At 50.5% G+C, this 15,883-nt stretch overlaps 1 protein-coding gene across 5 annotated transcripts in view; it reads right to left on the bottom strand.

Moving 5' to 3' along the window:
* Positions 1-14,967, bottom strand: part of PNPLA4 (patatin like phospholipase domain containing 4) — a 110,209-nt gene extending 95,242 nt beyond the window's left edge. For all 5 annotated transcript variants that reach the window (XR_011025901.1, XR_011025902.1, XM_068265616.1 and 2 more), the window contains exon 1: positions 14,912-14,967. The gene's annotated coding sequence lies outside the window, so the exon portion shown is untranslated. The remainder of the gene's footprint in view (positions 1-14,911) is intronic.
* Positions 14,968-15,883: the final 916 nt, after the last annotated feature.

The following is a 15,883-nucleotide window of genomic DNA, read 5'->3' as shown; positions in this document are numbered from 1 at the left end:
ATGCATCATCGGGTCCTAAGGGAATTAAGTTCAGTTATAGATAAACCCCTTTATCTTATCTTTTGTGACTCTCTTGCAACTGGCAGAGTCCCAGTGGATTGGCGTACAGCCCATGTTTTCCCATTATTTAAGAAGGGCAAAAAATCTGATCCAGGAAATTATAGACCTGTAAGTTTAACATCAGTTGTATGCAAACTATTTGAGGGGTTACTAAGAGATACTATACATGACTTCATAGTAGAAAATAATCTTATTTCTCAGCATCAACATGGGTTTACTAAAGACAGGTCCTGTTTGACTAACATGCTCAGCTTTTATGAGGTAGTGAATGCTAATATGGATATTGGAATTGCTGTAGATGTGATATACTTGGACTTTGCAAAGGCCTTCGACACTGTTCCCCACAAAAGTCTGGTGCAAAAGTTGAGGATGCAAGGACTGGGGAAGAGTCTGTGTTCATGGATAGGGAACTGGCTAATGGACAGAAAACAAAGAGTTGTGGTCAATGGATCGTACTCAAAATGGGAGACTGTTAGCAGTGGGGTCCCACAGGGGTCTGTTCTGGGTCCAGTGCTCTTCAATTTATTCATTAATGACCTAGTAGATGCAGTAGTGAGCAATGTTGCTATTTTTGCAGATGATACAAAATTGTGCAGAATCATCAACTCTCAGGAAGATAGTGTCATATTGCAACAGGATCTGGATAGGATGGCTATATGGGCACATACATGGCAGATGAAATTCAATGTTGACAAATGTAAGGTCATGCATTTTGGACGTACTAATGGTCTACCACCATACAAAATAAATGGGATACAGTTAGGGACATCAAACTTGGAGAAGGACTTAGGAGTACTCATTGACAACAAGTTAAATAATCGTACTCAATGCCAAGCAGCTGCAGCTAAAGCTAACAAAATTTTGGGATGCATTAAAAGGGAAATAAAAACTCGAGATGCTAGCATAATATTGCCCCTGTTTAACTCTCTAGTAAGGCCACATCTGGAATATGGAATTCAGTTCTGGGCACCACATTACAAAAAAGATATTGCAGTTTTAGAGCAGGTGCAGAGACGAGCAACAAAATTGATGCGTGGGATGGAAGGTCTCACTTATCGAGAAAGGTTAGATAAACTGGGTTTATTTAGTCTAGAGAAAAGACGCCTTAGAGGGGATCTAATTAACATGTATAAATACATCAGAGGGCAATATAATACCTTGGCGGATGAGCTTTTTGTCCCTAGGCCTTCTCAAAGGACTAGCGGACATGATCTGCGCATGGAGGAAAAACGTTTTAGCCATTTATTTAGGAAAGGGTTCTTTACAGTTAGAGTGATTAAGATGTGGAATGCATTGCCACAAGAAGTCGTTATGGCAAACTCTATACCTGCATTTAAAGGGGGCTTAGATGCTTTCCTTGCGTTGAAAGACATCCATGGCTACAATTGCTAGGTAATGCCTAATGATGTTGATCCAGGGATTTTATCTGATTGCCATCTGGAGTCGGGAAGGAATTTTTCCCTTTAGGGGCTAATTGGACCATGCCTTGTAAGGGTTTTTTCGCCTTCCTCTGGATCAACAGGGATATGTGAGGGAGCAGGCTGGTGTTGTGCTTTATACTGGTTGAACTCGATGGACGTATGTCTTTTTTCAACCAAAATAACTATGTAACTATGTAACCCGGACACCTCTAAAATAATTACAACTTTTTTTTTCAAAATAATGCAGGCAGTGAGGCAGCTATTTTTGAGCGTAATAGCTGGTGGCGCATGGGCATCAGCACATTTTAATGTGTTCCCTGGCAGTGGAGACACAGACAGCCGGAGGAAATACAACAGCAGGCAGCGTGAGGAGGTTGAGTGTGTGGCAGACTGGCAGCAGGCAGGAGGGCAGGCAGCGAGACATAATAGGCCCTGGGTCCTAGCTAGTGTTGGGCGAACAGTGTTCGCCACTGTTCGGGTTCTGCAGAACATCACCCTGTTCGGGTGATGTTCGAGTTCGGCCGAACACCTCATGGTGTTCGGCCTTTTAAGTTCGGGTTCGCCCCGAACTTCTGTATGCCCCCGAACAGGGCCGAACAGGGCCCCTGTTCGGGCGAACAGGGCCCTGTTCGGCCGAACAGGCCGCAATACGGCCCCCCTATGGGGTCGCAGGCATAAGGGGGGAGCATGCCCCGATCGCGGGGGGGGTTGGAAATTCCCCCCACCCCCTCCGCTAGCGCTCCCCCCTCTGCCCGCTTCCCCATTCAAAAGTTTCAAGAAGTACCTGTATAGCGGATGGCCTGGCAGTGGGCGGCACTGTGGAGTGAGGAGGAGGAGGAGTCCGGAGAGTGACGAGTTGAGGGAGGCCGGGCAGCGGGCGTGAGGTCAGAGAAAGGGCGGAAGTTCCGCCCTTTCGCTGACCTCACGCCCGCTGCCCGGCCTCCCTCAACTCGTCACTCTCCAGACTCCTCCTCCTCCTCACTCCACAGTGCCGCCCACTGCCAGGCCATCCGCTATACAGGTACTTCTTGAAACTTTTGAATGGGGAAGCGGGCAGAGGGGGGAGCGCTAGCGGAGGGGGTGGGGGGAATTTCCGACCCCCCCCGCGATCGGGGCATGCTCCCCCCTTATGCCTGCGACCCCATAGGGCCCCCAAAATAGGGATGTTCGGGAAGTTCGGGGTTCGGCCCGAACATGCCGAACATCTCGGCCATGTTCGGCGAACTTTCCCGAACCCGAACATCCAGGTGTTCGCCCATCACTAGTCCTAGCGGTGGTTCCAGGGCCGTAAATAAACACAATGAGGTTCCAGACAGCGGTCGTGAAGCCCACACTGTGTCCAATACACAATTGGGACAGCACAGTTTTCAACCCGGACACCTCTAAAATAATTACAATTTTTTTTTTCAAAATAATGCAGGCAGCTATTTTTGAGCGTAATAGGTGGTGGCGCATGGGCAGCAGCACCTTTTAATGTGTTCCCTGGCAGTGGGGAGACAGACAGCAGGAAGAAATACAGCAGTAGCAGCAGCAGCAGCAGGTGTAATGTGTGTGTGCGCCACTTCATGTCCCCCTCTCGCCGACAACAGGGGCCAGGAATTCGCCTTGCACCCAAGCCTGGTTCATTTTGAGAAACGTCAGTCTGTCCACAGACTTGTGAGACAGACGAGATCGCTTCTCAGTGACGACTCCACCGGCTGCACTGAAGCAACGCTCTGACAGTATGCTGGAAGGGGGGCAGGAGACCACTTCCAGGGTGTACTGCGCAAGCTCGCTCAAGATCGGCAGGTGCTTGACACAATACTCCATGGGATCAACAGGGGCAACACTGTCAAGCCCGCTGAAGGACCCCATGTAGTCACCATGCGGGTCAAGCGCTGTCTGTGACCGGAGAAGGATGCTGCTGCAGGCACGTCCTCTCTAGTCCTTGGCAGCTCTACACTTATGTAGAGCTCGTTGGTCAGAGACAGCAGGTCTGTGGTGCGTGTGCGCTTGCTGCTGGTGGATGCAGGCACCTGCTGCTGCCTATGTGCTGGCTGGACAGTGGGGGTGGATGGCTGAGGGAAGGCTTCCTTCAAGCGCTCAACAAGGGACAGCTGCAAATCCCTCATTTGTTGCGCATGGTCTCCTCCTGCAGGCAGGAACTGGCTGAGCTTCCCCTTCAGACGTGGGTCCAGCATCATGCAGATCCAGATGTCCTCCCTCTTCTTCATCTGGATGACCCTTGGGTCCTTGCGCAGGCACCTCAGCATGTGCGCTGCCATTGGGAAGAGTCTGGCCATGTCTGCTGGCACATTATCGGCAGCCCCAGAGCCGACAGTGCTGTCCTCCTCTTCCTCTGCCTCCTCCACCTCATCCTCTCTCCACCCCCGCACCAGTCCAGCTGCGCTCTGCTGCTTCCCCTCATCAGCAGCAAGGTCAGGGACCTCCACTAACTCCAAGCCCTCCTCCTCAGAGGTGGCCTGTGAAGCTGCCTGCAGCTCCTGCTGGTCCAAGGCTGCCACTCCCTCTTCCAGCAGTGCATACAGGGCCCTGTCCAGCAGACCCACCAAGGGGACCCACTCGCACACCATTGCATGGTCCCTGCTTACCATGTTGGTGGCCTGCAGGAAGGGTGCCAGGACTGAGCACACCTGCTGCATGTGCCCAGGTCCTCCATGGAGATGATGGACGGGAGGTTGGTGGTGGCACGCCCAGTTGCAGTGAGGGAGGCAACTGTTGCTCGTGCAACGTACTGGCTGACAGCCTGCCTCTGTTCAACCAGACGCTCCAACATCGCCAGGGTGGAGTTCCAGCGAGTTGGAACATCGATCATGAGCTGGTGCTGTGGCAGGTGCAGCTCCTTCTGCACCTTTTTCAGGCTTGCTACAGCTGCAGGCGAGTGCCGGAAATGACGCACAACCTTTCTTGCCACCTCAAGGAGTCGGTCCACCCCCTGGTAGGTCCGCAGGAACTTTTGGACTACCAGGTTCAGGACGTGCGCCAGGCAGGGGATGTGGGTCAGGTCTCCCTTGCTGATTGCAGCAACCAGGTTTGCCCCATTGTCGGACTTCACCTCTCCGACTCTGAGGCCTCTGGGGGTCAGCCAATTCCTCTTCTGCTCTCTGAGTTTGGCCAGGACATGGTTCGCCGTCAGTTTGGTCTTCCCCAGGCTGACCAATTCCAGCAGCGCTTGGCAGTGGCGGGGCTTCACGCTGCTGCTGAGGCGGGGGGTTTGGGCTGGTGTGCCGGAGGATGGAAGCGGATCAGAGGAACCTGCTGCAATTCCGCTGACCCTGCATGGTGGCACCACCCACTGCGTTGTTGCTGCTGCTGCTCTGACAGTGCCCGATGCCACTCCCTGTCCTCACCCCCTTCCACCAAGCTGACCCAATGCGCGGTCAAGGACAGATAGCGGCCTGTCCCAAACCGGCTGCTCAACGAGTCCATGGTGACGTGGACCCGTTGACCCACCGCGTGATCCAGCCCTCTCCCGACATTGGCCATCACAGAGCATTGAAGTGCAGGGGGATTGGCCAATCGGGGGCTGCACACATCAGGAGCGCACGCATGTCGCTCCCCTCCTGCACAAGGGAATAAGGCAGGAGTTGGGAGCACATGGCCCGTGCCAGCAAGCCGTTCAGCTGACGCACGCGACAGCTGCTGGGAGGCAGAACCCTGACCACCCCCTGGAAGGTGTCGCTGAGCAGGGTCTGGCGACGCCTTTTGCTGGCACGGGAATCCCTGGAGGGAGCAAAGGAGGCCACTGAGGACTGGCTGCCAGAACAGGCCTCAGTGTCGGCAGCAGGAGTTGCAGAGGGAGGAGGAGCAGTGCGTTTCTGATGCACTCCTGCTGGTTCTGCTGGAGGAGGTGGAGGAGGGCGGGTGGCTGCTGCCAACGGCTTCGCAGTGGTGGCGGGTCTGCCACTGCCAGCTTCCTTCAACTTCATGAACTTCTCATGCTCATGAAAGTGTTTCCCTGCCAGATGGGTCACCAGAGAGGTGGTGCCGTACGCAGAGGGCTCCTTCCCTCTGCTGAGCTGCTAGCGGCACTGGTTGCAGGTGGCATACTTGCACTCCACATATTGCAGGGTGAAAAAACTCCAAATTAGGGAGGTGAAGTTGCCCCTTCGGCTGCAAGGTGCTGCTGCCGCTGGTCTCCCTGTGGTGGTTGGGGGGGGGTTCTTGGTGCAGCTGGTGGCACTGGCAGAACTCTCGGCCTCCGGATCAGCACCCTGTGTGGCCTGCATACCACGCCCACTTCTGATCCTGCCTATGCCTGCGATGCTGATCCTTCCAGCAAGGCCCACAGACGCATCCTCCTCCTCCTCCTCAGAGCTGATGACATCCCCAGGATCTGCCACCCAGTCTCTGTCCTTCACCCTGTCATTATCATCCTCCCCCTCCGCAAACATGTCCTGCTGGGATGACCCCACAAACTTCCCTTCTGCATGCATGGGCTGATGGACACTCACCACTGTCTGACTGTCCAAAGCATCATCCCCCAAAGTGCCCATCAGCATTTCTTTCTCCTCCATTGCCAATTCTGCCGCAACAGCACTCCATAGCTCCGCTGTGCTTGGGGATAAGAAGGTGCTGAGTGACAGGGTGCTGGTGTTGCCCGCTGGGGCTGGAGAACTGCACTCCTCCTCCTCCTCCCCAGGCAGTGCTGGGCGGCTGCTGCTGCTCTTGCGAACAGGAGTTTTGGCGGGGGTGGAGGACTCGGTTCCAGAGCTAATGGTGGCCTGCTCATCCACCATCAGTTCCACCACAGAGTCTGCGTCCTTCTCCTCAATAGGACGGCTACGACCTGGCGGTGGGAGGAACATCTGCGCCACATGCTGCTGCTGCTGCTGTGTCTCTGCAGCGTGACTCCCAGCTGTTGGGCGGCCAAGGCGTCCACGGCCAGTGGCTAATGGCGGAATAGCCACTGGTGCAGACGCAGAACTGCTCATGGTGGTGGTGGTGGCGCGGCTGCCACGCCCACGACCTCCTCTCTTGCCGATGCCCTTGCCCAAACCGCGGCTGCCAGTGCCAGACAGCATATATTTTTTATATTATACAAATGAAAAAAAAAGTTATGTATAGGCGGGTGGGACAAGTGGGGTACTTTAATGGGGTGGGACTGGTGGTGGTGGTGGGTGTGTGAGGTGACGGACAGGTGTACTCTACAGCAGAGATCGGTGTAGCGTTAACGAGAGAGTGCGCAGTGTGCACACAAAGACCCTAGCTGACGCTGAGTGACGGTGTTCCTATACACAGACTACAGTACAGTACAAGTCAGCGAATACACAATAGAAGTAATATAAACAAATAGGACGGGTGTAGCACTAACGAAAGGGTGCGGACAGCGCAGACGTGCACTGCGCACACAAAGACCCTAGCTGACGCTGACTGACGGTGTCCCTATACACAGACTACAGTACAGTACAAGTCAGCGAATACACAATAGAAGTAATATAAACAAATAGGACGGGTGTAGCACTAATGAGAGGGTGCGGACAGCGGAGACGTGCACTGCTTACACAAAGACCCTAGCTGACGCTGACTGACGGTGTCCCTATACACAGACTACAGTACAGTACAAAATTCAGCGAATACACAATAGAAGTAATATAAACAAATAGGACGGGTCTAGCACTAACGAGAGGGTGCGGACAGCGCAGACGTGCACTGCGCACACAAAGACCCTAGCTGACGCTGACTGACGGTGTCCCTATACACAGACTACAGTACAGTACAAAATTCAGCGAATACACAATAGAAGTAATATAAACAAATAGGACGGGTCTAGCACTAACGAGAGGGTGCGGACAGCGCAGACGTGCACTGCGCACACAAAGACCCTAGGTAACGCGGTGACAGACGGTCTCTATACACAGACTAGAGTACACTACAGTACTAACTAAACAACAGAAGAATATAGCTAAATAATAAAACAGGTGTGACTAGATTACAGAGAGCAGATACAGGACAGGTATAGCAGTAAAGCTGGGCCTTGCTAACTACAAAATAGTACAAATCTATCTAACACAGAAGTAGTACAGTACAGTAGGACAGGTGAGAGCACAGGTAACTAGAGACTAGAGCACAGAGCAGGGCAGGCTGCCTTGCCTAGGCACAGGGCCTAGCTGCTGGCGGCAGCTGCAGCAGCACCAGTGCCATTCTCCCTCCCTAGTCCCTAATCACACAAACTAAACTGCCTAAAATACAATCTATCTACAATACAAAGCAATACAGTTGAATATCAAGTGTTGGAGTGTAAAAACGCTTGGTTTAGAACACAATAAATGCACTTGCACACAGACAAAAAGCACTGGAGCAGTCTCTCAGTACAGTCAGTCAGTAAGTCACAAGCAGGACGAGTGAGGCAACATGGCGCCCGCTATTTATAGAGGGGGGCTTGGCCAGGCTCCCCCTCTGTGATTGGCTGCAGTCAGAGGGCTGGGAGCCCTCTGATTCGCTTGTGAGGACTCGAGGTGACGTTTGACGTGACGCTATCCGAACTGGTGACGCTATCCGAGCTCGGATAGCTAGGATATCTCCGGATAGCTGCTTGCTATCCGAGAGCGCTCGGATAGCACAGCCCGGATAGCTAATACTATTCGAGCTCGGTATTCGAGTTTGAATAGTGAAAAAAGAGCAAGGATATCCGAGTATCTCGGATATCCTAGCTCGGATGAGCACCACTGGTTATGCATGTCGGACTCTAGACATTAGAAAAGCTATATTGAGGGTGAAGCCCTAGATCGCCAGGAAAGCCATATAGGAAAAGGGGATAGCACTAGACACCAAGGAACTTTATAGGGGAGAGAGGTGGGACACCAGTGAACTGTTTATGGGTGCAAGGGGAACCACTAGACATCAGGAAAGTATTAAGGGTTGCAAGATAAACCACAAGACAACAGGGAGCTGTATAGGAATGGGAGAAGGTAAATAGACCCCAGAGATTTGTATAGGGGAGGGAGGGGACCACTAGACAGTCCCAGAGAACTGTATAAGGGAGGTGGAGGCATTTTAGACACCAGGGAACTGTACAGGGGAGGGAAGGTGGCAACTAGATAACTTATAAGGAAGCTGGTGGCCACTAGACATTGGGGTTGGCCTCCCTGTGTTCCATTTTAGTCCACTTCGTATTTGAGTTTGACACCCCTGCCTTATAGGATAAGGGCCCATATGCATTTAACTTCTTCTCTTGAGTTTTGTAATAGGTGATATTTTTTAATTTGTCAATAAAATGCCCTTTAAACCACAAGCAGGTAAGAAAATACTCAACATAATTTTGCTAGTACTTTTTACCTACATGTTAGCATTTTTTCAGTTGTAGAGTGCTGAAAAATCAATTGCATATGCGTCAAACTGTCTGAGCAATGGGTAAGACGACAAAATGATTAGGACCTTATAAAAGGCATACACTTGTGGGGTCTTGTAAAAGAGCAAAGTGGAGGCAAGGGATGGGTAATGTAAATAGCAATATGTGTGGAGATAGTAGAGGTCAACTTTTTCTTCTTAGCAGTGTCCTAGCTATAACATCTATGCCAAGTCAATACACTTCCTCACTTAGAGAATAAAGATATTATGCACAGCACCCAAAAGATCCAGGAAGAAAAGCTAATTCTATTTCTAGCCAATCACCCAAATGATCTAGTTCAAACTCCTGATGCTGGGTATACACAATTCGTTTTTGGGATTTGTCATTTAATCGTTTTTCTATTCGTTTTTCCGCTCGATTTCCCACTCCATTCTCTTATCTTTTCTTATCAATTTCTATTCACTTCTATGAGAAGTCGAGCTGTAAAACGAACCATCTATCTACTGAAAAAACGCATTGTGTATTCCCAGCATCACACAATTCATTCAAAACTCTACATAGGCTATCCCCTCCATACATTTCCTTAATAATCTCCATGTATCATCTCTCCTGGAACCTTCGCTACTCCAATGAGACGCTATTGTCATCCAGCTTGGTCATCTCCTCTCACTCTGGTATCCAGGACTTGTCACTTTGGTACGGTCTACCACAGTGTTACCTCTCCTTTGGGACTCTCTACCACAGCCTGTTTTGCTACAAGCCTGGACATTTTCAAACATATTCTCAAGACACGCCTGTTCAAACAAGCCTATAATTTGAAGCTCACTGCCTCATCTGAGAACCACTTCATCTACTCCCCCATTGTCTCCACCCCACTACCCTCTAGATCAGGCATGGGCAAACTTGGCCCTCCAGCTGTTAAGGAACTACAAGTCCCACATTGCATTGCAGGAGTCTTACAGCCACAGTCATGACTCATAAAGGCAAATGCATTGTGGGACTTGTAGTTCCTTAACAGCTGGAGGGCCAAGTTTGCCCATGCCTGCTCTAGATTGTAAGCTTGCAAGGGCAGGAACCTGTCCATTGTGTTTCCCGTTTTTTTATCAAAATATGTTGAACTGCTCATGTATCTATGCTCCCCATTATTGTATGTATTGTACATTGTACAGCACTGTGGAAGATGTTGGCACTATATAAATAAAATAATAATAATATTAATAATAGCTACAGTTTTCAGTGGTGTACATGCTGCCCTGCCATATTTATTGGTGTGGTACCCCAAAAGTGATCATGCTTTCCTTAGATTATACCAACACTGGTATGCCGATCCAACAAAATGTAGGTGCCCACAGCCAACAAGAAACATGGGCGTCGCTAAGATATCAATAGCAATTGTGAATATAGACACCCAGTAGTGGTGATTTGGGCATGGGAAATGATGACTGCAGCAGAAGCATCGGGACAATGGAGGGATGAAAAGCAGAGGAGAGTGGAGTAAGCTACAGTGTTAGTAGGTAGAGATAGGTTAGTGTTAGGCTAAGACAGGGCTGGTTAACATATTTAGGCTTAGATGAAATTAGGAGTAAGAAAGGGGGGGTAAGTGTTAGGCTAAGAAAGAGCATTGCTATCTTATTTAGGCTTAGATGGTGGTAGGTTAGAATTAGGAGTAGGAAAGAAGGGTTAGTGTTAGGTTTAGATAGTGGTAGGTTAGTGTTAGAAGTACTATAGATAGAGGAAGGGTTAGTGTGAGAGAAAGATTAGTTAAGGCACTAATAGAATATTGGTGAAATGATGGCTTTAATTGGTAACCCAATTTCCCTGGCACCGGTTTGTTGATAGACGCCACTTATGCTGCGCACTTGCTCCAACTGCAAGACTGAGAAACTAGTACAGCTGACAGATTTGCATGACACTAAAATATGCAGCATATTTTAAAGGATGACAGATGGGGCATTCAGACACTACTGCTGCACAAAAGATCAGAAGGACTGCCAGGCAACCGTTGAGTCCCTTTTCCAATAAGTAATGCAATCACAACCGCAATCGCCCTGCGTTGCAATCACTTTAACTTCTATTTCCACTGCCACGATGTTGCTGTATTTGCACTGCGATCTGTCGAATACAACAGGGGGGGTGCAGTAGCAACAAAAACGCACAGGCCAGTGATTGCGAGTTGGGAAGAAAAAATTAATCACGATACTGGAAGACAAACAGCATTACAATTTATATGTTTAACGTGATGCCGTTACAATTAGCAAAACAGTAGCAGCCTAGTAGAAAAGGGCCCTTATTGTTTAAAGGACAACAGAGATACCCTCAGTATTAAGTAGCTAGTGGTAACCTTGGGCCCTGACTGAAGGGAGATCTCGTCAGCGGCATGCTGAGAGCAGGGTGAGTAGCCTCTCATTTACGCTCTACTCTGGACTTTGCATAGGGAAGGAGGGAGGGATGCACTAGGGGAGGTAAGTGAGCCGCCTTTCCAGCATCAAGCGCCTACAGGCACGTGCCTACAGTGCCTTATGGTAAATCCGGCCCTGACTGCCGCCAAATAGAACAGCAGGGCTGCCAGGCCAATGGTATTGTTTAACGGATACCCTAGCCCTTGATTAATTTTGTAATTGACGCCGTGTGTGTGTGGAGAGATGCGCATAGGCTTAGAGCACCTCCCATGGCCCGGTATCTGTGTCAGTTTTTCTAAAAAAAAAGCTCCCGGTACAAAGCAGTGGTCGGTGCAGCCTCAGTATGTCCGCGGGAGTACGCGCACATCCGCGGGAAGACGTTGCTGGCGCATGGGGTCACAGGTGCTCAAACGGACATACTGTGTCCGCATGCTTGAGCACCTGTGACCCCGTGCGGGAGTGCGCGCATACTCCCGGACATACTGCAGATTCGCCGACCCCTGCTTTGTACATGGAGTTTTTTTAGAGGATGCACGGGAGGTGCAGTCAGCCTATGCGCATCTCCCCACACACACATGGCGTCAATTACAAAACGAAATAAGGGCTAAGGTATCTGTTAACAGTAAATTAATATGGCTGCCTCCATATTCTTCTCTAGGGGTGGGACGACGAATCCGGCGAATCCACGAATCCCTCGAATATTGGGAAATATTCGAGATTCGTGGATTCGAATCCCGACGCCATTTTTCACTTTCCGAATCCGCCGAATCCCGACGCTGCATCGCCGCATACGCCGCTCCCTCGGCCCGCACTCGTCCTCCCCCGACCTTCTCCGACCCCCCCGCGCCTCCTCCGTTCGCCAGCATCAACTCACCTGAGCGGAGCGCACAGAGCGGCAGACCTCTCGCCGACTTCCTGGTTCCCCCTAGTGACCGGCTCTTACAATGATGTCATCAGTAAGAGCCGGTCCGGCCACTAGAGGGAACAGGGAAGTATCGAAGAGGTCTGCCGCTCTGCGCTCCACGGACAGGTGAGTAGATATTCATGCAGGGGTGAGCGGAGGAGGCACGGGGGGGGGGAGCGGAGGAGGCACGGGGGGAGCGGAGGAGGCAGGGGGGGGGGGAGGAGGCCGGGGAGGGGGGTTGGCAGTGAGCGGAGGAGGCATGGGAGGCCCCTATACCTACCTACAGGCTCCTATACATACCTACAGGCCCCTATACCTACCTACCCACCTACAGGCCCCTATACCTACCTACCTACCTACCCACCTACAGGCCCCTATACCTACCTACCTACCTACCTACCTACCTAAAGGCCCCTATACCTACCTACCTAAAGTCCCGTATACCTACCTACCCATCTACCTACCTACAGGCCCCTATACCTACCTACCCACCTACAGGCCCCTATACCTACCCACCTACAGGCCCCTATACCTACCTACCTAAAGGCCCCTATACCTACCTACCTAAAGGCCCCTATACCTACCTACCTAAAGGCCCCTATACCTACCTACCCACCTACAGGCCCCTATACCTACCTACCCACCTACCTACCTACCTAAAGGCCCCTATACCTACCCACCCATCTACCTACCTACAGGCCCCCCTACCTACCTACCTACGTAAAGGCCCCTATACCTACCTACCTACCTACCTAAAGGCCCCTACACCTACCTTCCTACAGGCCCCTACACCTACCTAAAGGCCACTACACCTACCTACCTAAAGGACCCTATACCTACCTACAGGCCCCTACACCTACCTACCCACCTACCTAAAGGCCCCTATACCTACCTACCTACATACCTACCTATACTGAAGGTCCCTTTACCTACCTACCTAAAGGCCCCTACACCTACCTACCTAAAGGCCCCTATACCTACCTACCTAAAGGCCCCTATACCTACCTACATACCTACCTATACTTAAGGCCCTATACCCTGCTACCTATACTGAAGGTCCCTTTACCTACCCACCTAAAGGCCCCTATTCCTACCTAAAGGCCCCTATACCTACCTACCTAAAGGCCCCTATACCTACCTACATACCTACCTATACTTAAGGTCCTATACCCTATATACCTATACTGAAGGTCCCTTTACCTACCTACCTATACTGAAGGCCCCTATACCTAGTTAACCTCCTTGGCGGTATGAAAAATACCGCCAGGAGGGAGCGCAGCAGTTTTTTTTTTTTTAAAATATTTTTTAATCATGTAGCGAGCCGAGGGCTCGCTACATGATAGCCGCTGCTGAGCGGCATCCCCCCGCCCGCTTCGATCGCCTTCGGCGATCTCCGATCAGGAAATCCCGTTCATAGAACGGGATTTCCTGGAGGGCTTCCCCCGTCGCCATGGCGACGGGGCGGGATGACGTCACCGACGTCACTGACGTCGGGACGTCATTGGGAGTCCCGGGCCACCCCTCGGCGCTGCCTGGCACTGATTGGCCAGGCAGCGCTGGGGTCTGGAGGGGGGGGGGCCCGCGCCGCAGCAGATAGCGGCGATCGGGCAGGGGCCGGCGGCGATCAGAGTGCTGGCGCAGCTAGCAAAGTGCTAGCTGCGTCCAGCAAAACAAAAATTATGAAAATCGGCCCAGCAGGGCCTGAGCGGCACCCTCCGGCGGCTTACCCCGTGTCACACACGGGGTTACCGCCAAGGAGGTTAACTACCAATACTGAAGGCCCATATACCCTGCTACCTATACTGAAGGCCCCTATATGCTGCTACCTTTACTGAAGGCCCATATACCCTGCTACCTATACTGAAGGCCCATATACCCTGCTACCTATACTGAAGGCCCATATACCCTGCTACCTATACTGAAGGCCCATATACCCTGCTACCTATACTAAAGGCCCATATACCCTGCTACCTATACTGAAGGCCCATATACCCTGCTACCTATACTGAAGGCCCATATACCCTGCTACCTATACTGAAGGCCCATATACCCTGCTACCTATACTTAGGGCCCCTATACCTTGCTACCTATACTGAAGGCCCCTATACCTTGCTACCTGTACTGAAAGCTACTCATATTGAAGGCACCCATACCTAGCTAGCTATACTGAAGGCACCTTTACCTCGCTACCTATGCCTGGGTACCTATACTGCGGGCAACTATACCATGGATCGCACAATTCTTATGTGCAGGATTCGTTAGATTCGGGATTCGAAAGGTTCGAGATATTCGAGAACCTTTATAGATTCGGATCCGGATTCGGATTCGAAGAAATTGTGGATTCGTCCCATCCCTATTCTTCTCACTTCAGTTCTCAAGGCAGAGTATTAGCTGACCTGACTTTAGGAAACGAATAGCTGATGGTCTGCTCCGGGTTATTGCACTCTGCAGATCACTACTGCTCCATCCATTACTAAAACTTTTCTCTGCTTAGATTGTATATTTTTACTTGCGGCTTCCTGGCTGCAAGCTTGTTTTTATATCACTAACATTGTTCACATCTATCATTAATAATCCAGAACAGCCTTATTAAAAATTCCAGCGTAAGCATATAGCATACAATTGCTGTTTTGCGTACAGCAGCCTTATCATAAAACCAGAAGAGAAATGCAGCAGCAGCAGGGAATGTGAGCTCCCCAGCCACTTTCCTCCTCCAGCACGCTATAGAAAGGGACGTGTCACTCTGTGCGGTGATCTGTGCCAGCTCCCATAGCCCACAGCTGCCCTTTCCAAGCGAGCTGCAAGCAGTAAACATTACTTATTCCAGCTCTCTGACCTTTTCTGTCTTGCCATAGAAACCGGGAAGGATTTTTTCCCCCTCCAACGCCTTACTTCCTATGTCAGCAGCAACCAATAACAGAGATTATATTAACAGCCAATAGAGACTTCAGACTGATGTAGTACGTCTGTCAGATAAGAGAAGTTTCTGCTTCCCCTGAGCAAAGCTGCTTATTCAGATTGTTATATATCTGGCTGCAGAGTGGTTTCTTTTCCCTTTCTCCGTTTATCACACATTTTGTCCTTTTAGCACAAAAGACTACCTGTAACTTGAATGGTATTGCTTTCCTTCAAGGATTTATAATACAGGTTCATTCTGTCACAGACCTTCACTTTGCTACTGCAGGACTCACAATAATTATATACAGTATATATATCATATTTTGCTATTATAGAGAAAGAATCCTATCATGGTGTAGTGCATTATTCGCAGAATGTCGCTGTTACTTGGCTGCACTGACACATAAAGCTGATCCCACATACTGTACATTTTAATTATTTTTTATTTATTATATTTTTATTTCTGTAAGGCCCCATTCATACATTTACACGCAAATTACTTTTTTCAGGGATTGCATTTTGCTGATAATTGCAAATGGCTGCAGTTAGAGTAATCCCAAAGCGCGCCAGTGATCAGCAAAGTGCAAATCGTAGGAAAAAAGCGCCCAGGTGTGAATGGGGCATCCTACCTAATATTAGCAAGTGTCTCTGCATCCTGTCCGTGGGTCAGTGTTTTTGCTCCACATGTCCTGCACTGACACAGCTGTTGGGACAGGAGGCGGGCCGGGCAAGTGGGAGCGTACTGCGAGTTTAGCGCGAGCGGACGGTTGCGCGCGCGCCAGGCGGACGGGTGCACGCATGCGCACTGACAGGCGGAGGCGGTGGCAGGACCGAGACCTAGAGCCCGTTTTTAAACGGGCTTAGGTCAACTAGTAAAAGTAATGTTGATAGCATTGTCCTTGCAAAAATG

Source organism: Hyperolius riggenbachi, chromosome 2, assembly GCF_040937935.1.
Source record: "Hyperolius riggenbachi isolate aHypRig1 chromosome 2, aHypRig1.pri, whole genome shotgun sequence".
Taxonomy (NCBI): domain Eukaryota; kingdom Metazoa; phylum Chordata; class Amphibia; order Anura; family Hyperoliidae; genus Hyperolius; species Hyperolius riggenbachi.
The sequence above is the reverse complement of the archived record's forward strand: the minus strand, read 5'-3'. Positions and strand labels throughout refer to the sequence as shown.